Source organism: Lissotriton vulgaris, chromosome 3_1, assembly GCF_964263255.1.
Source record: "Lissotriton vulgaris chromosome 3_1, aLisVul1.2, whole genome shotgun sequence".
Lineage (NCBI taxonomy): Eukaryota > Metazoa > Chordata > Amphibia > Caudata > Salamandridae > Lissotriton > Lissotriton vulgaris.
Window position 1 is genome coordinate 1,308,359,784 of NC_141689.1, and position 22,407 is coordinate 1,308,382,190.

The 22,407-nt window shown below is 49.8% G+C and overlaps 2 long non-coding RNA genes across 2 annotated transcripts; both read right to left on the reverse strand.

Moving 5' to 3' along the window:
- Positions 1-3,212: 3,212 nt before the first annotated feature.
- Positions 3,213-8,604, reverse strand: LOC147727807 (uncharacterized). Its single transcript, XR_015309516.1, has 3 exons — positions 8,550-8,604; positions 5,281-5,454; positions 3,213-3,383 (listed from the first exon to the last, which is right to left on the reverse strand). It is a non-coding gene; the product is annotated as an uncharacterized LOC147727807 (long non-coding RNA).
- A 3-nt stretch (positions 8,605-8,607) lies between these two features.
- LOC147727808 (uncharacterized) lies at positions 8,608-21,144 on the reverse strand. Its single transcript, XR_015309515.1, has 3 exons — positions 20,760-21,144; positions 13,150-13,339; positions 8,608-8,729 (listed from the first exon to the last, which is right to left on the reverse strand). It is a non-coding gene; the product is annotated as an uncharacterized LOC147727808 (long non-coding RNA).
- Between the last annotated feature and the right edge of the window lie 1,263 nt (positions 21,145-22,407).

Consider the following 22,407-nt stretch of genomic DNA (forward strand, 5'->3'; position numbering starts at 1 on the left):
CCTCCTCCGTTTATCCCTGTGTTCGCCCCTCTTCCTTCTCATATTATTTTCTTCCTCCTCTCCTTTCCTCCCTCGTCTTCCCTGCTCTTTCTTGCTTCCTTGGTTCCTCCGTTCCTGTGTGTCCAGCCCCCTCTCCCTGGCACCTCTGACCTTTCCTGCTGCTTCCCGACCACCCTGACAGTCGGGAGCTGGTGCCTGTGGGTGCAGAGTCTGGCTCGGCGTGATTTATGCCATTGGTATAACAGCAGACACACTGCAGTCCATCACTGCAGTCCCCCCCCTGATTAAAATTCAGCTCCGGCCCCGACTGCAGCACTCCACAAATGGAATATTCTACATAATTTCCGAAAATGCTTGTTTTTCTTGTTTAAAAAGTGACCTTGTGTGATGTAACTAGTGTTCATTTAAAGCGCTGCAATACCTTCCGATAGAGTTTGCGCTAAATAAAAGTGCAGAAAAAACACAAGACAAATCGAACGCTTTAAAGCAAGAAAGGAACACCTCGGTGGGTGAATCACCCAGCTGGTGTCACAAGGCCCCCATAGGCAGAGCGGATGTTTCTTGCCATCCTCACCTCTGCTGATTATGTAGAGGCTACCAGGCCTTACAGTGACACCTCGTCACCCAGAATACCCTCGGCACCCTCTCCAATCTCACACCTCAGCAAAGAGCCTTTGATCAGCATTAAACAGGCGAGTGCTCCCCCCTGGGGCGCTACCTCCGGGCATAAAACACCACCTTGAGTGTACCCCTTCTTTGAGGTAGACAGTACCACATAGGAGAGGTGCAAAATAAGTGTATAATCTTGTTGTAAGCCTTTATTACTGCAGGACATAATCAGGGTTTCTTTGCTACAACAGCTTGAATTATATACAACACTACATTGGGCGCTAAAAACTGGAAAAATTCACATTGGAATGTTTAGAACTCCAACTGCTCAAAATTACTCAAAACGTAACCATGAACAAATCAATTTACACTGGAAGAATACTGAAGCATTTGCTGTGCGTAATATACTAAAAAAACAAAACATAAAACCGGTTTGCCCATAGGCAATTAAAACAGAAGTGGAATGCATGCAGGGTAAACGAACTGCTCAACTTTGCGGAAAATTGTTCTTTAAGTCCACCAATGCAGTGTGCTAAAGTGTTTGGTCTTTCAGGGCAGTTTCTCAACTAGTTTTCATCAGTGGTGGTTAAGTCCCCAGAGTAATCATTTGGGTCAGCAGCACAGTGGCGGCTGGTGACATTTGAACCTGGTAGGGCGGAAAATGATTTCCGCACTGTAGCTCGCGAGCGCGGCGCGCGTACCCGAACAGTTGGGTGGCCAATTATGCTGAGCACAGATTTTTTTTAAATGCCTGTTTTAAGCCACGCCCTTAATGATATAGTCCACGACCCCTTTGAGAGACCCCAGTTTTTTCATCCCACTTAAAGCCCTGCGTGCAGGGCCCACCCTCGGACTCACTCACCTGCGCACTTCACTTGAGCACCAGTTTCGATACATATTTGACCCATTTATTTGTCATGCACGGGTGGGGGTTGAGTGAATTGCCAAGAATCACAGGATGTTGTGCGTTCCTGCTGCGACTCGAACCTGGTTCCCTAGTGAGATACTAACCCAGCCCAACGCTGCTTGGCATTCACCCAGCCATTGCATGTGCTTACCAACCCAGGTGACGCGCCCCCCAAAATGCAAGACTCGCCCTGATATTGCCCACACCAAAATAGGCTGCTCCCGCCACCGCCAATGCTGCCCGACTGCCTCACTGAGGTAACAAGCAGAAAGAAACAAACTGCAATGTGACGAGCCCGCTGCAGTTGTGAATAGGATTAATGCAAGTTACCACAAAAATTTAGCAGAAATACAATCTAATAATCACCATAAAAAGGACCAACCAGGGCAACTACGAAGAAATGCCCCCAGCAGGCGTACTGTTCAATTAGCATTGTGGTCAATAACACATTTAACCAAATGTGCGCATATATGAAAGAGGCTGTGATGCATGTTTAATGCCCTGGGCTACACAAACACACTCACGCACAGGAAAGTGTACTAAAATCAACACTGTGGGACTAAGTAGTTAATTAGAAACCCTTTGGTAGATGTCATCAATAACCATGTACGTGCCTCCCGATATTACTGATGTGAGGGCCATCTTAAAACCTTATGCCCACGACTAGGGGGAACAGATTTTGATAAGCAACATCTATGAATGTCCAGACATAAAAATAGACTTACTTCTGTCCCGATGTTTGCGTTGCCTTGAAAAGCTGTGTATTCCCAGCGACGCGGCAGCGTACATAACATTACCTATGGCACGTCCTTCACCCTGAGCCCCCCTCTGTCTCCCCACTGCTGCCGCGTGCACGCAGCTGGCGTCCTCCTGCGCCCCTGAAACAGATACATTAACATTACTTAAAGAGAGTATACCTTTCAACTCTCATTTACAGGACGACCTGGCCTTTGTTCCCAAAACCATGTATTTTAACAATTACAGAGAACACCGGGACAGTCCTCTGAACACCGAGAACGTCGAGGCAAATCCGTGAAATCTGGTCACCCTACCACGACTCGCTTGCAAACTAACCAGGACACCTTCCTAACAGTCACGGCTCGCTCACAGTGGGGGCCAGGGGGTGGGGATAAATAAAATAAAAAACTTACCTCGTCTTCGTTTGACCGGGTCCGCACCATCTCTGCTCTGGGGTCCCGTTGGCGCCTAGACTGATGGCTGCCAACTTGCCGATGACGAGAGACAGTAGTAGCCAATCCTGATGCTGCTCTCTTTAGAGGAGAGCTGCTCTCTAAAGAGAGTAGCATCAGGATTGGGCTGAGCATTGAAAAAACGTCGTTCGTTTTTTCAGCAATGGGGTACGTTGCATTAGGCAGGCAAACCCCTAATCGGTGGTTTTTTTTAAAACCACATAGCTATTTAGTTAAAAAAGCCCTGCCGGGCAAACACCACATGCGCAGTGAGTGCGCACTGTGCCGGCACAGAGTCAGTCCAGCGCCACCCAGTGTCAGACAGTGCATACTGTCCATGTCCATGACACACACCACGGCCGCAGGGCAATAATTACCGGGCAATTTATTCGAGCGGCGCGTTAATTTATAAAACTTTTACTAACGCGCCGCTCGAATAAATTGCCTGATAATTATAGGTGGGGCAACGCCCAAACGCCCTAATGGTAAAACCGCCGCTGCAGCAGCATCATCCGCATCTGCACTTTCTGCCTCCACATTATCTGCTCCTCATTTTCATCGTTTTCACCATCAATGTCCTCCTTTTCGTTTTGCTCATTGTCTTCATCATTCGCATCAGTTGTTTCCTCAACTACCGATTCTCCTGTTTGTTTAACGATTTCAAAGGGATTCTCACCCTAAAAGTAAACACAAGTTTTAAACCATCTTTAGCAAAATTTTGCAGAACAAATGCACACTAACTATTACAAAAGTAACAGCAAAAGTCTTGTGTACAGTGCAAGTAAAGAACTCACACACAGACAGTCACCCACACACAGAGCCGACAAAAGAAGCTATCCACACAGAGCGCTACACACAGAGCGCTATGTGCCACACACAGACAGTGTGCCACACACACACACACAGACAGTGCGCCACACACACACACACAGACAGTGCGCCACACACAGACAGACAGAGCGCCACACACAGACAGACAGAGTGCCACACACACAGACAGACAGAGCGCCACACACACAGACAGACAGCGCCACACACACACAGACAGCGCGCCACACACACACACAGACAGACAGAGCGCCACACACACACAGACAGACAGCGCGCCACACACACACAGACAGACAGCGCCACACACACAGACAGAGCCACACACACAGACAGAGCCACACACACAGACAGAGCCACACACACAGACAGAGCCACACACACAGACAGAGCCACACACACAGACAGAGCCACCCACACACAGAGCCGACAAAAGAAGCTATCCACACAGAGCGCTACACACAGAGCGCTATGCGCCACACACAGACAGAGAGCCACACACAGACAGACAGTGCGCCACACACACAGTGCGCCACACACAGACAGACAGAGCGCCACACACACACAGACAGACAGAGCGCCACACACACACAGACAGACAGAGCGCCACACACACACAGACAGACAGAGCGCCACACACACACAGACAGACAGAGCGCCACACACACACAGACAGACAGAGCGCCACACACACAGACAGAGCGCCACACACAGACAGACAGAGCGCCACACACAGACAGACAGAGCGCCACACACAGACAGACAGAGCTCCACCCACACACAGACAGACAGAGCGCCACCCACACACAGACAGACAGAGCGCCACCCACACACAGACAGACAGAGCGCCACACACAGACAGACAGAGCGCCACACACAGACAGACAGAGCGCCACACACACACAGACAGAGCGCCACACACACACAGACAGAGCGCCACACACACACAGACAGAGCGCCACACACACAGACAGAGCGCCACACACACAGACAGAGCCACACACACAGACAGAGCCACACACACAGACAGAGCCACACACACAGACAGAGCCACACACACAGACAGAGCCACACACACAGACAGAGCCACATACACAGACAGAGCCACACACACAGACAGAGCCACACACACAGACAGAGCCACACACACAGACAGAGCCACACACACAGACAGAGCCACACACAGACACATCTTCTCACCTGCACAAAGGAAAGGACAAAAATGCACACAGGCTTCGATCAAACACCTTCCAGATTAACTGCCAAGAATGCAGCAACACGCACAGCTTCAGACCCAGCACTTACCCACCAAATACACTTCCGCCACAGAAGCAGCACTGGCTGGTGAGACTAGCCAGCCACCAGGGTAAAACCAGACAGAGCAGATGTTCTGAAGAGGCTGCTACCCACAAGACAAGGACGCCACCAATTTCCAGGACATGGCTCACCAAGACTAACTATTAGTCAGTCAAAGCTCTAGCCTGTAGAATGGGCAATCCAAAAACCACTTGTAACCCAACCATGTCCCCGTCCTCCCTCGCCCCAAAAGAATGTACAGTTAAATGAGATTGATAGGACACTTTGTAAGGCTGAAACAGGGCACATTAACTGTAATATCCAGACGCGGGTAGAAATCTAAGCTCGGAATCAGAAAAGGGGGCCCTGAATACTGCAGGGGGGCTGGGGAGTTCAGCAGTCAATTACTCTCTGCCTTGAAAATAGTACTGTGCCAAAATGGCCTCTTACCCAGAGTGACTAGTACATGTTGCAGCTCAGCGCCCATCACAGAGCCATTGGCTTCTTTGTCGAAGACCCTCAGCCCCTCCACAAAGTCATCGTAGGTACCCTGGTCCTTGTTCTTCGCAATTGTCTGCAGCATGGGCAAGAACTCGTCAAAGCCAAGCTTCTTGGTGTTAAGCTCTGGGAAGGAGAGAAGAGTTCAGGGAGCAGTCACCGGCTGCAGCAGCGTGCCAGGCTGGAGAGTACACATTAACAGTGACAATGTGATCGTCCAAGTTCCCCAAAAACCCCCTACCACCTCCAGTCAGGTTTTTGTCCCATCCCAGACTGCCAATGAATATTACTGATATGGTCCATCTAGCAACTGTGAACGAGACAGAGATCTCCAATTTAATGTGTGGCACAGGGCAGGGTCAGAGCTGAGGGCAGAGGGGTAAGAGCTGAGGGCACAGGTGTAAGAGCTGAGGGCACAGGGGTAAGAGCTAAGGGCACAGGGGTAAGAGCTAAGGGCACAGGGGTAAGAGCTGAGGGCACAGGGGTAAGAGCTGAGGGCACAGGGGTAAGAGCTGAGGGCACAGGGGTAAGAGCTGAGGGCAAAGGGGTAAGAGATGAGGGCACAGGTAAGAGCTGAGGGTGAAAGGTGAGTAGAAATCTGGCGTGTGGGGAATGAGTAGAGCACAGGATACAGATTGCTTAGTGGGTGTGTGTGTGTATTCAAAGGATAAGAAGTATGTGCGGACTTCTGTGAGCTCCCCATTCCTATCGCAATACATAATGCCTTACATACTAGAGTCACATTTTCTACAGCGTGTTCCTCCTGTCACAAATCAATATTTCAACTATTTATTAAACAATTATTGCTTGAAATAGCCTGGAGGTAGGACAGCAAACGCGCCTATATACCTAATTTACGAGTCGGTTTCCAGTTTCCCTTTGCTGCTGGTGGGAGAGTTGCATCATAAATACCAGAAATCATGTTTCCACAATTTAATCGCCAGTAACTCCTGAAATATTTAACAATGTTAATACCAGATCTGCCACGATTGTCACATTTTATGTAATATCCTAAATCAGATACAAGCAACATGTCGCGTCCAAGTGAAAGAGGCCCATTAGACTCTAATGCAAGCCTATGGTTTAGTAATAATAGCCAACGAGGATATAGTGAGCACTTCTGACTTGCCCCCTAGGTTCAATGCACCACAGACATAATAAGCCCCTGGGTCTCATCGTAACAGACTGTGCACTCTGAAATACACCTTAAAATGTAGCTCCTTCAGATTCACCCAAGTTAATTTTCAACTGGGGGGGTGCTCTGGTCCACGGATGAGTGGCGTGTGCTCAGATCCAGGGGTGAGTGGCGGGTGCTCTGGTCCAGGGGTGAGTAGCGGGTGCTCAGATCTAGGGGTGAGTAGGGGTACTCTGGTCCAGGGGTGAGAGGCAGTTGCTCTGGTCCAGGGGTGAGTGGTGGGTGCTCTGGTCCAGGGGTGAGTAGCGGGTGCTCAGATCTAGGGGTGAGTAGGGGTACTCTGGTCCAGGGGTGAGAGGCAGGTGCTCTGGTCCAGGGGGTGAGTGGCGGGTGCTCTGGTCCAGGGGTAAGTGGTGGGTGCTCTGGTCCAGGGGTGAGTGGCGGGTGCTCTGGTCCAGGGGTAAGTTGAGGGTGCTCAGATCTAGGGGTGAGTGGGGGTGTTCAGATCCAGTGTTTAGTGGCGGGGGCAGACACGGTGTAGTTGTGAGTGATTCTTGCAGAGGTCCTGTGGTGATGGCAATGTCCAGTGTAGGGGTGAATGACTGGTGCCGAGGACCAGTGCGGGGTGAATAAAATTTGCGGGGGTGCATAACGTGTGCGGGGGTGCATAACGTGCGCGGGGGTGAATGAGGGGTGCTCGGGTCCAGTGTGAGTGACGGGTGCCGGGGTCCAGTGTGAGTGACGGGTGTGGAGGTCCAGTGCAGGGTGAGAGATTCAGGTTCATCCCAGCCACTCGTTAGTCTAAACCTCGCTCTCATCCAGCACCGACTCCGCATCTCACCCGCCCAGTATTACAAAATAATCCAGCGCCCCCCTGTTCGTGAGCCGAAGGGGTGGCAGCGAGGGGGTGAGCTCTCCGTCCGCCATATCCCGGCTCAGGACGCCTCCGACAGACAAACACTCACTGAGTAATTACAACACCTGGCTGCTGCGCTCCATCACAACAAACTTCGCCCAACCGGAAGTTGCATTCTGAAGGAATCCGAGCTCGGAGCCGGCCCGGCCGGGTCTGGCTCCTCTGGAATGCGGCTCCACCGGCGCAGCCTCGGCGCAGCCTCGGCCCAGGCCTCGGGGGGTTGGATGCGGGCGGGCCACGGACGCCTGCTCTGGGCACCAGGTTCAGGCAGAAAAGGGAATGGCTGGTTCCGTCTGAACTCAACAGGAGGCAGTTCAGAGAGCAGCCGCTGGGCGGCGCGCCTGACGTTTACAAGAGAGCGCCAACCTGCCAACCACTCCCAAAAGACAATGAGGCATTGCCCTGGCTGCCGTAGCCTGCCAGGGAGAAGAGCGCAGAAGAGCATGGCAGGCAGGGGGTGCACAATAATCGAGTGAAAGCCACAGACGTATGCCAGCTGCACCATGGCCATCAGACCCCATCTCTGCCCGCCAGCGACATAATCTTCGAACTTCGCCCTCTGGTAGCAGCGCACACACCCGGTCTACCCAGCCCGTCATCATCCCAGGCTGTGCACCTCACCCATCGGTGCCAGCTAAACGAAAACTGTTTAACCGGACCCCACATACCCTGTCGTCGGACCTACCCTCTGGTGCCAGCCACACAGCGGCGGCTGAACGGCACCGGCTAGACTTGGAACCGCATTCTCCCTTACGAGCCAATCTCTAGAGATAGATAGAGGTAGGGCGATAGATAGAGAGAGGGAGGGCGATAGATAGATAGAGGGCGAAAGATAGATAGAGGGCGATAGATAGATAGAGGGCGATAGATAGAGGGAGGGCGATAGATAGAGGGAGGGCGATAGATAGAGGGAGGGCGATAGATAGAGGGAGGGCGATAGATAGAGGGAGGGCGATAGATAGATAGGAGGGCGATAGATAGAAGGAGGGCAATAACAGACAGATGTCCCTTCCAATGGCTAGCCTCCATTTATGGAGCTAGCCAATGGAAGAGCAGGCGGGACAAAGCACCCATACTGCTAAACAAAAGGTTTCGCCTGCGCGAACGCTGCTGCGCAGCAGATCGCCAGGCGAAACCTAAAAAACAGAAGCTGTCTATCTAGAAACATACCTTTTTTTGACCGCATTGCCATTTGATCCAGGTTTTCTCAATTTAGGTTTTTGCCCCTCCAACAGGTTTATGAAGCGATTGCATCATCTTTCTTTTCATCCATCTTCCAGCAGGCCCACCAAATACCAGCCTTGTCTGGTAATCGACAACAATTCCAGGTCTCTGCATACCGCCATAATCCTGCAAATTGATAACATAAAATTAGCAGAGAGTATGCAGATAAGGCAAGTTACATGGTGTGCAAAATGTGTTAACAGTTTTATAATAATGGCAGGCATAATCCAAGAACCAATGTTGGGTGGTCAAGGAATTCGTAGGCTAAGCAGCTACAATTATAAAAACTGCAGTAAGGACACTGCTGTACAGGTTTTCATTTGCATTAGTGAGTTGAGAAATAAAGAAGATAAAATGCTTATAAACATGTGTGTGGTTGGGTCTGGTAGCGCGTGTGGTTTGGTTGTGTGTGGTGTGGTGGTGTGTGAGAGAACAGGGAGTTAGAGAAGGAGGCGGAGTGAAAGAACAGCAGATCAGCACAGTAAAAGAACAGGGAGTTAAAGAAGGAGGTGGGGTGGAGGAGAGCAGCAGATCAGCACGTGAGAAGAGAAGAGAACAGGGAGTTAGAGAAGGAGGCGGGGTGGAAGAGAGCAGCAGTTCAGCACGTGAGAAGACAAGAGAACAGGGAGTTGGAGAAGGAGGCAGGGTGGAAGAGAGCAGCAGATCAGCACGTGAGAAGAGAAGAGAACAGGGCGATAAATAGAGGGAGGGCGATAGATAGAGGGAGGGCGATAGATAGAGGGAGGGAAGGCGATAGAGAGAGGGCGATAGATAAGAAAGGGAAGGAGGGCGATAGAGTAAGGGAGGGGCGATAGAGAGTAAGGGAGGGGCGATAGAGAGGAAGGGAGGGGCGATAGAGAGGAAGGGAGGGCGATAGAGAGGAAGGGAGGGCGATAAAGAGGAAGGGAGGGCGATAGAGAGGAAGGGAGGGCGATAGAGAGGAAGGGAGGGCGATAGAGAGGAAGGGAGGGCGATAGAGAGGAAGGGAGGGCGATAGAGAGGAAGGGAGGGCGATAGAGTAAGGGAGGGCGATAGAGTAAGGGAGGGCGATGGAGTAAGGGAGGGCGATGGAGTAAGGGAGGGCGATGGAGTAAGGGAGGGCGATGGAGTAAGGGAGGGCGATGGAGTAAGGGAGGGCGATGGAGTAAGGGAGGGCGATGGAGTAAGGGAGGGCAATGGAGTAAGGGAGGGCAATGGAGTAAGGGAGAGCGATGGAGTAAGGGAGGGCAATAGAGTAAGGGAGGGCAATAGAGTAAGGGAGGGCAATAGAGTAAGGGAGGGCAATAGAGTAAGGGAGGGCAATAGAGTAAGGCTGGGCGATAGATAGACAGATAGATAGATAGATAGATAGATAGATAGATAGATAGATAGATAGATAGATAGAGGGAGGGCGATAGATAGAGAGGGAGGGCGATAGATAGATAGAGAGGGAGGGCGATAGATAGATAGAGAGGGAGGGCGATAGATAGATAGAGTGAAGGAGTGTGATAGAGGGAGTGCAATAGATAGAGAGACTAAGAGGGAGTGCGATAGATAGAGAGAGGGAGTGCGATAGATAGAGGGAGGGCGGTAGATAGAGAGAGAGGGAGGGCGATAGATAGAGGGAGGGAAGGCGATAGAGTGAGGACGATAGATAAGAAAGGGAAGGAGGGCGATAGAGAGGAAGGGAGGGAGGGCGATAGATAGATAGAGAGGGAGGGCGATAGATAGATAGAGAGGGAGGGCGATAGATAGATAGAGAGGGAGGGCGATAGATAGATAGAGAGGGAGGGTGATAGATAGAGAGACTAAGAGGGAGTGCGATAGATAGATAGAGGGAGGGTGATAGATAGAGAGACTAAGAGGGAGTGCAATAGATAGAGAGAGGGAGTGCGATAGATAGAGAGAGAGAGTGCGATAGAGGGAGTGCGGTAGATAGAGAGAGGGAGTGCGGTAGATAGAGAGAGGGAGGGTGATAGATAGAGGGAGGGCGATAGATAAGAAAGGGAAGGAGGGCGATAGAGAGGAAGGGAGGGGCGATAGAGAGGAAGGGAGGGGCGATAGAGAGGAAGGGAGGGGCGATAGAGAGGAAGGGAGGGGCGATAGAGAGGAAGGGAGGGGCGATAGAGAGGAAGGGAGGGGCGATAGAGAGGAAGGGAGGGGCGATAGAGAGGAAGGGAGGGCGATAGAGAGGAAGGGAGGCGATAGAGAGGAAGGGAGGGCGATAGAGAGGAAGGGAGGGCGATAAAGAGGAAGGGAGGGCGATAGAGAGGAAGGGAGGGCGATAGAGAGGAAGGGAGGGCGATAGAGAGGAAGGGAGGGCGATAGAGAGGAATGGAGGGCGATAGAGAGGAAGGGAGGGCGATAGAGTGGAAGGGAGGGCGATAGAGTGGAAGGGAGGGCGATAGAGTAAGGGAGGGCAATAGAGTAAGGGAGGGCAATAGAGTAAGGGAGGGCAATAGAGTAAGGGAGGGCAATAGAGTAAGGGAGGGCAATAGAGTAAGGGAGGGCAATAGAGTAAGGAAGGTCAATAGAGTAAGGCTGGGTGATAGATAGATAGAGAGGGAGGGAGATAGATAGAGTGAGGGAGGGCGATAGAGGGAGGGCGATAGAGGGAGTGCGATAGAGGGAGTGCGATAGATAGAGAGACTAAGAGGGAGGGCGATAGATAGAGGGAGGGCGATAGATAGAGGGAGGCGATAGATAGAGGGAGGGCGATAGATAGATAGAGGGAGGGCGATAGATAGAGAGGGAGGGCGATAGATAGAGGGAGGGCGATAGATAGAGGGAGGGCGATAGATAGATAGAGGGCGATAGATAGATAGAGGGCGATAGATAGATAGAGGGCGATAGATAGATAGAGGGAGGGCGATAGATAGATAGAGGGAGGGCGATAGATAGATAGAGGGAGGGTGATAGATAGAGAGGGAGGGCGATAGATAGAGAGGGAGGGCGATAGATAGAGAGGGAGGGCGATAGATAGAGAGGGAGGGCGATAGATAGAGAGGGAGTGCGATAGATAGAGAGAGAGTGCGATAGATAGAGAGAGAGAGTGCGATAGATAGAGAGAGAGAGTGCGATAGATAGAGAGAGAGAGTGCGATAGAGAGAGGGAGTGCGGTAGATAGAGAGAGAGAGTGCAATAGATAGAGAGAGAGAGTGCGATAGAGAGAGGGAGTGCGGTAGATAGAGAGAGGGAGGGCGATAGAGAGGAAGGGAGGGCGATAGAGAGGAAGGGAGGGCGATAGAGAGGAAGGGAGGGCGATAGAGAGGAAGGGAGGGCGATGGAGTAAGGGAGGGCGATGGAGTAAGGGAGGGCGATGGAGTAAGGGAGGGCGATGGAGTAAGGGAGGGCGATGGAGTAAGGGAGGGCGATGGAGTAAGGGAGGGCGATGGAGTAAGGGAGGGCGATGGAGTAAGGGAGGGCGATGGAGTAAGGGAGGGCAATAGAGTAAGGGAGGGCAATAGAGTAAGGGAGGGCAATAGAGTAAGGGAGGGCAATAGAGTAAGGCTGGGCGATAGATAGACAGATAGATAGAGGGAGGGTGATAGATAGAGAGGGAGGGCGATAGATAGATAGAGTGAAGGAGGGCGATAGAGGGAGTGCGATAGAGAGAGGGAGTGCGATAGATAGAGAGAGGGAGGGCGGTAGATAGAGAGAGGGAGGGCGGTAGATAGAGAGAGGGAGGGCGGTAGATAGAGAGAGGGAGGGCGGTAGATAGAGAGAGGGAGGGCGATAGATAGAGAGAGGGAGGGCGATAGCTAGAGGGAGGGAGGGCGATAGATAGAGGGAGGGAGGGCGATAGAGGGCAATAGATAGATAGAGGGCGATAGATAGATAGAGGGCGATAGATAGATAGAGGGAGGGCGATAGATAGATAGAGGGAGGGCGATAGATAGATAGAGGGAGGGCGATAGATAGAGGGAGGGCGATAGATAGAGGGAGGGCGATAGATAGATAGAGGGAGGGCGATAGATAGATAGAGTGAAGGAGGGCGATAGAGGGAGTACGATAGAGGGAGTGCGATAGAGAGAGGGAGGGCGGTAGATAGAAAGAGGGAGGGCGGTAGATAGAGAGAGGGAGGGCGGTAGATAGAGAGAGGGAGGGCGGTAGATAGAGAGAGGGAGGGCGGTAGATAGAGAGAGGGAGGGCGATAGCTAGAGGGAGGGAGGGCGATAGATAGAGAGAGGGAGGGCGATAGCTAGAGGGAGGGAGGGCGATAGATAGAGGGCGATAGATAGATAGAGGGCGATAGATAGATAGAGGGCGATAGATAGATAGAGGGCGATAGATAGATAGAGGGAGGGCGATAGATAGATAGAGGGAGGGCGATAGATAGATAGAGGGAGGGCGATAGATAGATAGGAGGGCGATAGATAGGAGGGCAATAACAGACAGATGTCCCTTCCAATGGCTAGCCTCCATTTATGGAGCTAGCCAATGGAAGAGCAGGCGGGACAAAGCACCCATACTGCTAAACAAAAGTTTTCTCCTGCGCGAACACTGCTATGCAGCGGATCGCCAGGCGAAACCTAAAAAAACAGAAGCTGTCTATCTAGAAACATACCTTTTTTGACCGCATTGCCATTTGATCCAGGTTTTCTCAATTTAGGTTTTTTGCCGACAAATGCCCCTCCAATGGGTTTATTAAGCGATTGCATTATCTTTCTTTTCATCCACCTTCCAGCAGGCCCACCAAATACCAGACTTTTCTGGTAGTCGACAACAATTCCAGGTCTCTGCATACCGCCATAATCCTGCAAATTGATAACATAAAATTAGCAGAGAGTATGCAGATAAGGCAAGTTACATGGTGTGCAAAAATGTGTTAACAGTTTTATAATAATGGCAGGCATAATCCAAGAACCAATGTTGGGTGGTCAAGGAATTCGTAGGCTAAGCAGCAGTTGTTGCCATTCTGGTAGGTGTAGATACTTCTTGGCTACAATTATGAAAACTGCAGTAAGGACACTGCTGTATAGGTTTTCATTTGCATTAGTGAGTTGAGAAATAAGAAGATAAAATGCTTATAAACATGTGTGTGGTTGGGTCTGGTTGCGCATGTGGTTTGGTTGTGTGTGGTGTGGTTGTGTTTGAGAGAACAGGGAGTTAGAGAAGGAGGCGGGGTGAAAGAACAGCAGATCAGCACAGTAAAAGAACAGGGAGTTAAAGAAGGAGGTGGGGTGGAAGAGAGCAGCAGATCAGCACGTGAGAAGAGAACAGGGAGTTAGAGAAGGAGGCGGGTGGAAGAGAGCAGCAGATCAGCACGTGAGAAGAGAAGAGAACAGGGCGATAAATAGAGAGAGGGCGATAGATTAGAAAGGGAAGGAGGGCGATAGATAAGAAAGGGAAGGAGGGCGATAGAGTATGGGAGGACTTTATTTTTCTGACACCGAATCTGACATTGAATTTCCTGCCACCCCTGGGGACTGGAGCGATGAAGGTACACATGAAGACACCCAGCCAGCGGACCGTTCTGTTCCTTCATCCAGACCTGCAGGCGCAAGGCGCAGACTACCTGTCGTTCCAACCCATGACGTGGCGAGACCGGTGGACATTAGCAGGACCGGCAGACTGTTGGGACCGCCAGCTAAACTTAAGGACTACATTTGTGGATAGTGGAACCTTATGTTCTCTATCTGTTTCTACTGTTCCCATCACCCCCAAAGGAGGGGGATGTGTTGTGTTTATAATACTTGTGTCCCTCCTAGGACACCTTACTAGACGTGCTTCCCAGTGTCCCTGCGAGGACACCGCTCAGCAGTGAGGTCACCAGCTGATAACTGTCACATATGACAGTTACCAGCTGATCGCCGAGCTGACTGCCGCTTCGCTCCATGTTAGGAGCAAACGTGTTGGTCGGAATAAAGAAGTTAAGAACACTCAATAGTTTTGTATTCTTAACACACTTTGCCAGGGCCGGTTCTGGTTCCCAGTCCGGCCCTGCAAGAGCATCGCCAATACCTGCTTAAAATATGCCCTAGATGCAGTGGAAACATCAGACCGACATTATGAATCACTGAGAGAGCTATGCCTCGTTAAGAATTTCAGGTTTTAAGTTCTTAGGCGCTAGGTGGTACACTGGAGAATGGCCGCCATTACGTGAGGCTCTCACCGTCCGGAGATCTAAATCCAGCATTTTTCCTTTCAAATCGGCACCCCGGAGGCCCCCAGCAGCAGCGATCCCTGCCTTGAGCCCACGGAACGTGATGTGAGAGTTACAACGCAATCGGAGCTGCGGAGCTTTTCAAAAGGAAACCAGTTGAATTAAAGAAATAACTTTTTGTTGGGGGCATGCAGGTATAAGCATGAACAAAATCCTACGCTTTACAATGCAGTTCAAAGAAGAGAAAAGGGAAAAAAGTCAGAGAATTCAAAATTGATCAAAAACACGCCCTTACTTCTGAATAATATTGTAACGAGGAAGTAATGGTAAGCATCAGCCACGACCGCAGCATTTGAACATTTTACTGAATAGCCTGTTCCATCGAACAGCTCTAGATAGCCACATTTTTTTATATGGCCTCAGGCAGCAGAGTAATAAAGCATTCCTTAGCAAACAATCATTGCACATCCCAGATTGAGCATATGGTGTCCCCCACCACAGAGAAGGAGAAAGTATGTTTTCTGTGCTGTACTCATGGGCCCTGAAACCACATAAGAACGTTCAGCCTCTGGAAGTAAATATATAATAGTTTCTGTACTATCGAATTAATTTTTTCACAAATTTGAGAATGATTGCTAAGATTTTGCTAATATCAGGGACGTAGCTAGAGCTTGAGGCGCCCGGGGCTACCCCTCAGATTGCCGCCCCTGGCATCCGCAGCCCTGTGATTGTGTGAGCTTAAGTCTCGGACTCGAATTTTGAATCTCACCTCACTGTCAAATTTCGGGCACAAATGCTTCCCACATGTCTCATTGGAATGCTAGTTTTACATTGATCTATTAACTAGTGCAAGTAAGTGTTAACTATCTGAACTTGCAGTTGTAGAGGGCTGCGCACAGCACCCCGGGGCCACTCGCTTAATTATACTGGTGTGATTTTTTAAAATACTTTCAAACATATCGGTCATCCTGCCTGACTGTGACCGCTATGTGGGTCTCACAGGCTCTCCTGTGGCTTGCCCAGCAATAATGCTATCACACATATGCTCACTGTGGTGGCCGGAGTACGTAAGTCAGCTGACTCTAATGAATTTATGGTATAGGCCAGAGGCAAATGAGATTAGTTTTAGGGTATCTAACACCCTGTTATAGTCTGGGCCCAGGTCCAGAGAGGGCAGCATTGAGTTTAGTGATTCTTCTCTACTGGTTTATTATTTGAGCTCTCTCCAAACATCCACAAATGCCACATGTTCACAGACATCAATCAGTGTGTGTTGTGACCGTCACTCGAGACGGACTACTTTTGCACTTACCTGTGTGAATCTGGATCTGAAGGTGGGGTGTTGGATTTAGGGGTCTTTCAACAACTGCTGTGCTGCAGGCTTTAAACAGCAATGCAGGGTGGACTGAATACCCGACTGAAGACCAAGCTGCTTCTGTGCCATGGGGCAGAAAAAAAAATTCAACCTTTGCTTGAAGTGTTGTCTGGTGTATTTACACTTGGTGTGTAACTTGTCACTCGCTGTGAGACACTAGAGATATTTATGCCAGGACATCAAGGCAGGCTCTGGTGATGCTCCTGCCACTACAACTCTGAATGTGTCATGTGCACCCAGCAATACCCCTTCTACATTAATGGGGTCCAGTAAAGATCTGTATTCTCTACTAAACTGTTGTCTTGTATTGTCAGTGGCTCTTATTGCACAGCTCCACTCCAGCAGTTCTACAGCCTAACCGCAGGTCCTTGCTCTTTTTAGTGTTAATTCTTAGCGGAGCCATGTGACCTGCTTACTAGAGGTCCATAGCTGTCATTTTAATTATAGTCAACTGCAGCAGGCGTTTGCAGCCGTTTTAGATCTTCTAAGAGTTTTTCGGTGCTCAAATGGGTCTAATTTCTGATATTTATGTTTCCTCATCTTCATTGCTTGAATTTTGCTCGCAAGAAATTGTCAAATTTCACTTATAACCACACTGAAATTTTGAACATGTCACACATAGCAATCTGAAACCTTGGCAGCTATGGATGGCACATGTCATGATGTCATTTGCTGACTGCCTAACTTGGTTAGTCCCCCTCACTTCTTTTTATAGGACTTGTGCCCACTGTTCTGCCACTCACCAAAGATCCTTTCCTCCCCTTGTGACAACTGTTTAGCTCTTACCTTCCCCAGGCTCCAGTATGCCACAGTGGTGGCAGGGTCTCTACCAAAGGGGTTGGTTCTGCTGCAGTCTGCAGCAAATCGCTCAGGCACTGCCACTGCCCCAGACTTGACTCATAACTGCCAAGACTTCAGATTGCTATGTGTGACATTTTCATAATTTTAGTGTAATTATGAGTGACATTTCAATGACTAAGAGTGACACTTTTTTGCGAGCAAAAATCATCCAATGAAGACTGGGGAAACTTCTAAATATCAGAAATTACTGACATTTGACCAACAAGAAAATCACCCGACACCTCCCCTCCCGGGCAGCCTGGCTGGTAAAACTGTCATGCAATGACCCGTAGTCTGCGAAGATAAACCCAGTTAGTCAGGTCACCCACGATAAGGATGAGGAGACAGAGCAGCCATGCGGCTGGGCCTGCAGAATTAGTGTGCTTAAATCAGATCTGTAGATAAACCAGGTTTACTCATAAGGATGATTAGACAGAGCAGCCCTGCCTGCAGATTTTAAACTAAATTGATTGTGTGTGACTGAAATAATTTATCAGAGATGATCAGACTGTGCGTGCCACTCCGCGGTGGCGATGACACAAGCACTAATTATTAAATTGTACATAGCTGCCAAGGTTTCAGATTGCTATGTGAGATTTTCATAATTTCAGTGTAAATATGACAGCATACAGTGACTATGAGTGACACTTTCTTGTGTGCAAAATCAAGCAATGAAGTTGAGGGAAACGTAAATATCAGAAATGACACCAATTTGAGCAACAAAACACTCTAAGGAGAACTTAAAACTTCTGCACAGCGCCGGGAAGGGAACTAACTTCACACGAGTGTCTGTAGTGATAAATGAATGCAAAATTACCAGTAAGATTTAACCGGTTTAATATTGAACTAAAAGAGCTCATGACGAAGTGCACCACAGCGGCAGACTCCGGGCCACTGCACATTGACACAGCAGGGATGGCCTCGCACCTGAGCAGTGATTGACACAGTCCAGCTCTCTACTCCTCTATGGCAGCGCAGCTCTCTAATGGTGTTACAGTGCTGCTTGCTGGTGCTAGCGCTGTCATGTGAGAGTCAGAGACAGTCTTTCTGTTGTAGTGTCTCTCTCCCGTTGGTCATGTTAGGGGTGCAATCAGGGCGGCCTCTCCTGCAGCCTGTGACAAACGCACATGACTGGAGGACTTCACTGGTCAGTGTGAACTTCAGATTCGTCTGGCCTGCCAATTAGGTCCAGATGGGGCGGGGGGAGGCTGCAGTTAGAGAAAACATCCTGCAGCCCACAAACTCAACAGATCAGCGTAAGTGTTGTGCACGACCCCAACTGGGCAGCGGAGAAGGGACAAATGAAAATGTTTTCATGTAAATGCACCCACTGGTGAAAAGTGACAACATGCCAACACCAGCTGCATTACTATTGATTGCATAAGCCCAGTAATGCATGCCGTTTTCAAATCGTCACACAACACTCCCTAGGCTAAAGTTTACCCGAATGTCACAAAAATACATTGTTTACCAACACAATTAAACACTTTGCGAAAGAAATTAAATTATAAAGCAGGAGGCATATTTCTCACAATACCTGAATGTAAAGCGGAGATCAAAGAGCTGATAACGCTGTCTGTTCGCCGTAGGTAGCCCTGGTAGCAGCTGAACTCAGCTCTGGCCCAACCATCGAACGAGCAGGCCAGGGGGGCGACTGCCGTGATCCAAAGCAGACGGCTACCCCAGGGGTGCATTAAAGTAGTAGGCCTCCGTCCCAGGCCTGTGACTGTGGAAGCGGGCGGGCGTACCTTAGACTGCTGTTAAGGCATTCGATTCGGGGCAGCAGGAAGGAGAGGCTAAACGGCGCAATGGGAGCACAGTAAGGAGCTGCATCTGGGACAGCTCTTGGTGCTGCGGCCCCTCGCAAAGAACACAGGAGTTAGAGGCGCCGTTTTAGCACTATGAGCAGAGTGACAGTCAGTGGAGGAGGCTCACGAGAGGCGAGCACGTGAAGCCTCACTGCTGCTGTGCTGCATTTCAGCGCGCGAGGGCTGGCCAAACAGTATGCCCAGGGCCGTCATTGGTAGCGCCTTCGCGCGCTACAAGATTGACGGCCTGGGACAGGGACCACAGACGGGGTAGTTACAGGGCGCTTAACAGGCAGGTGTGCTTCCTGTTCACGCAGGCGCTGCGCGGCACTGCCTGCATCCTTTATAATTTATGTCAGAGAGTGTCGTGCCTAATTAAATTATAAGGCCGCCGCCCCCAAAATAGTGCCGCCTGGGGCGGACTGCCCCCCCCCCCACCCCCCTAGCTACGCCAGTGGCTAATATGCACTTGTTATATGGCATTCTCTTCTTAAAGAGAGCGTGCTGCCACTTTGTCAATTCTTACGAACCTCAGTTTACCAAAGAAATGATGTGCTCTTAATTCTCGGAATCGAACCAAAGAAGAACCCTGAATCCGTCCTAACACATCGGACGGCGTCTTCCCACAGAGCGCGACCTGCGAGCCTGTCGGATCTGCCACCCACGAGAGGCCGCGGCACTGCCTAGGGAACCGTGCCGCGCAAGTACAGGGCCCGGAGGGGAGACCATCCTTTACCTAGGGCAGTGGTTCCCAAACTTTTTTGACCCATGGCTCCCTTGACCTAATTGGCAGCTGGCCGTGGCTCCCCACCATTTTTTTACCGGTGGGTGGGCGGGGGGATGCAAGCCCGACCTCAGGAGTACTTCCTGTTGTCTTCCTTAAATTAATTGGGATGCAATGAAGGTATTATAATCATATACCGTTAATTGAAGTGTGTGAAGGATATACTCCAGATAGCACTGCACATTTAAATAAGACAGTTGTTTTACTTTGCTATATATACATAGTCTCAAGTTACAGTTCCAATAAGTGCAAGGCTCTAAATTACCTATATAGGGGCAGCAGGAGTTCTAGAGTTCCTTTGCAATCTGGCTGCCATCCACCCCAGGGGACAAGGGAGGGTGGAAACATAGAGCGCCCCAGGGACATGCAATCCTAGCTAAACTTAGTCTACTGATTAATTAATAGGCGGAAGTAACGTGTGCATGGCTGCTCACAAACAGAAGAATGCACTTAGGTACTGCTGCACGTGTCGCCACGAGCGTAAGAATTGTTAATCCCTGCATGCATGAAACACTACACATGCCGTTACTGGGTCCCTGCTCTCTGCAAAAGGTGGGATTAAGGAACATGGCTTGCTCCATTAAATTTAAGAGAACAAAACAGAGCACAAATGGGTAATGGCCTTCCTACGTTAAAAACAAAAACTTTAACTGTGAGCTTATAAACCGAGCTAGCACATGCTTAACTATTTATTGAACACTCACTGTGAATTGCCAGTCCTGAAAAGCAGATGCTCATTGTCAATGGTTTTCACGAAGAGAATTACTAAGAGGCAGTGTATTCTTCTCTGGAACGTTGTGAGATGTTCATGATACCTTTTTGAACATCACAAATTTTGCGAAGTTTAAAAAAGTGTAAATTGCCTTCCCCACTCATATCACCAGCATTATGTTTACTGTAAAAACGGAGCACGTTAGAAATCAGACATAAATTATAAACCAAGTCAAGGCCTTCTTCTCGCTGAGAGAAGGCCTCGGCGTGGCTTATATTTTATGTCTGATTTCTAACGTGCTCCGTTTTTACAGTAAAAATAATGCTGGTGATACAGGTGCAAATGCCCAACCTTCGTTTTACACCTGTATCACCAGCATTATGTTTACTGTAAAAGCGTAGCATGTTAGAAATAGGACATAAAATATAAGCCACGCCGAGGCCTTCTCTCAGGCTTCTTGGCTGGCGTGCAACACAGTTAAAGAATGGACGCCACAGGAATCCCTCCCATCCCAGTCCCAACACCAACGGCCCTTCTAATAACTAAACTTACCTTATGTGAGAAGAGGGTCCTACGGCAGAAGACAGCGTACGGCAGAAGACAGCGTGCAGCAGAAGATGGCAGCAGTAACTCCCCTCATACGGCCAGAGCTACGTATGGCATGCGTATGCCAGTGATGGAAACTATCTCAGAACGCACGTACGACGAGTATACCTGCGCACGTATGGCGGTAGTGCGCTCTTGGGACAAACCATGTCCCAGGTTTTTTACAAGTGGAAAATATTTTGTCTGCGGCAGCCAGAGACTTCACTTTTCCAAATTGTGGTCGCGGCGCCCCTGGCTCCTCATTACGGCGCACCGGGGTGCCGCGGTGCACAGTTTGGGAACCACAGACCTAGGGGGACTGATCGGAGGCGCGTGGCTGCCGCATTCACGGAGGAGCGTCCCCCCCCCCCTGGCAACGTAGAATTGGCCCCAGTCCCTGATGGGCGGGGTAGTGATACGTCATTAAAAATAATGTGCGCATGCGCATGTGCACATAAACCTTAATGTGCGCAAGCGCTTGTGCGCACAAACCGGGGATACAGTCCCTGATGGGCGGGGTAATGAAACGTCATGAAAATTAATGTGCGCATGCGCACCATTGGTGCGCATGCGCACAAACACAGGGGGGGCGCTCACTCACGGGAGCAGCGGCTCATAGAACACCGGCACTGTCACGGGCAGCAAAATGTTGCCCTCTGCTTTTCGGTGATATATTTTTGATGAGTGTTGAAAGGCGGAGCTTTGCGCTGCTCCTCCAAAGATGTCCCAGTGTGAAGCACATGCCCTCTCACTCACATATGCTGATAAGTATACCACATTTCAACTCACCCTTTTTACAAGAACCAGGACTGCTCCTGGCGTAAAAAGTTGCCCCCCCCCCAAAAAAAACTTCTTTGCCTTCATCATCGGTTTAGCAGAAAGTGGGGTGATTATAAGGCGCATGTACATCACCTGCTACTATTGTAAAGCAAACTAGCATTTGCAATGTAATCGGTCCGATTGCATTGCAAATGCTTTCGTTTCAAACTGAGCGTGGCGCCGCTTCATGGACAACGCTCTCACTCTTTTTTCATATATTTCTTAACTTCAACACTGAGCACGGTGTCCCTGAAGCGAGCACTCTACCCAGTGCTAAAGTTAATAAAAATATAAATAAACAGAGTTTGTGTCCTTGAAGTGGCCCCGCGCTTACTTTCAAAGTTAAACAAGCGAGACTCGCACAGCGTTTCCCTTGCGGGACCGTGCAGGGGCACCATCTGTTTGCAAGACAACTACAAACAGATGTTGCTAAAACTCGTTCCCGCAAGGAAAACTCCAAAAGCAATGCAAAGCGTGCACGTTTTTAGGCAAAAAAGTAAATCGATTCCAAGAGGTTCCCTCCTATGCAGCACATGCTGTGTAGGTGAGACTTAAAAAGGGGATACCATCCAATCACGTAGGTTGAAGGAACAGACATGCTCCTTGTAATCTGATGCTTCCAAGAGCATATTCGAGCGACTTGCGTGATATTCGATGAAATTCCTTTGCAAGGGGTTCTGCACTGCTGCACAGATATCCCATTCAGCCAAGACTCAAAGTGCAGCAGCACAAACCATATGCCCATTCCCAGAACAGGCCTGTTCATGGGCCTCCAGGAGACCCAATGACTGGTTAA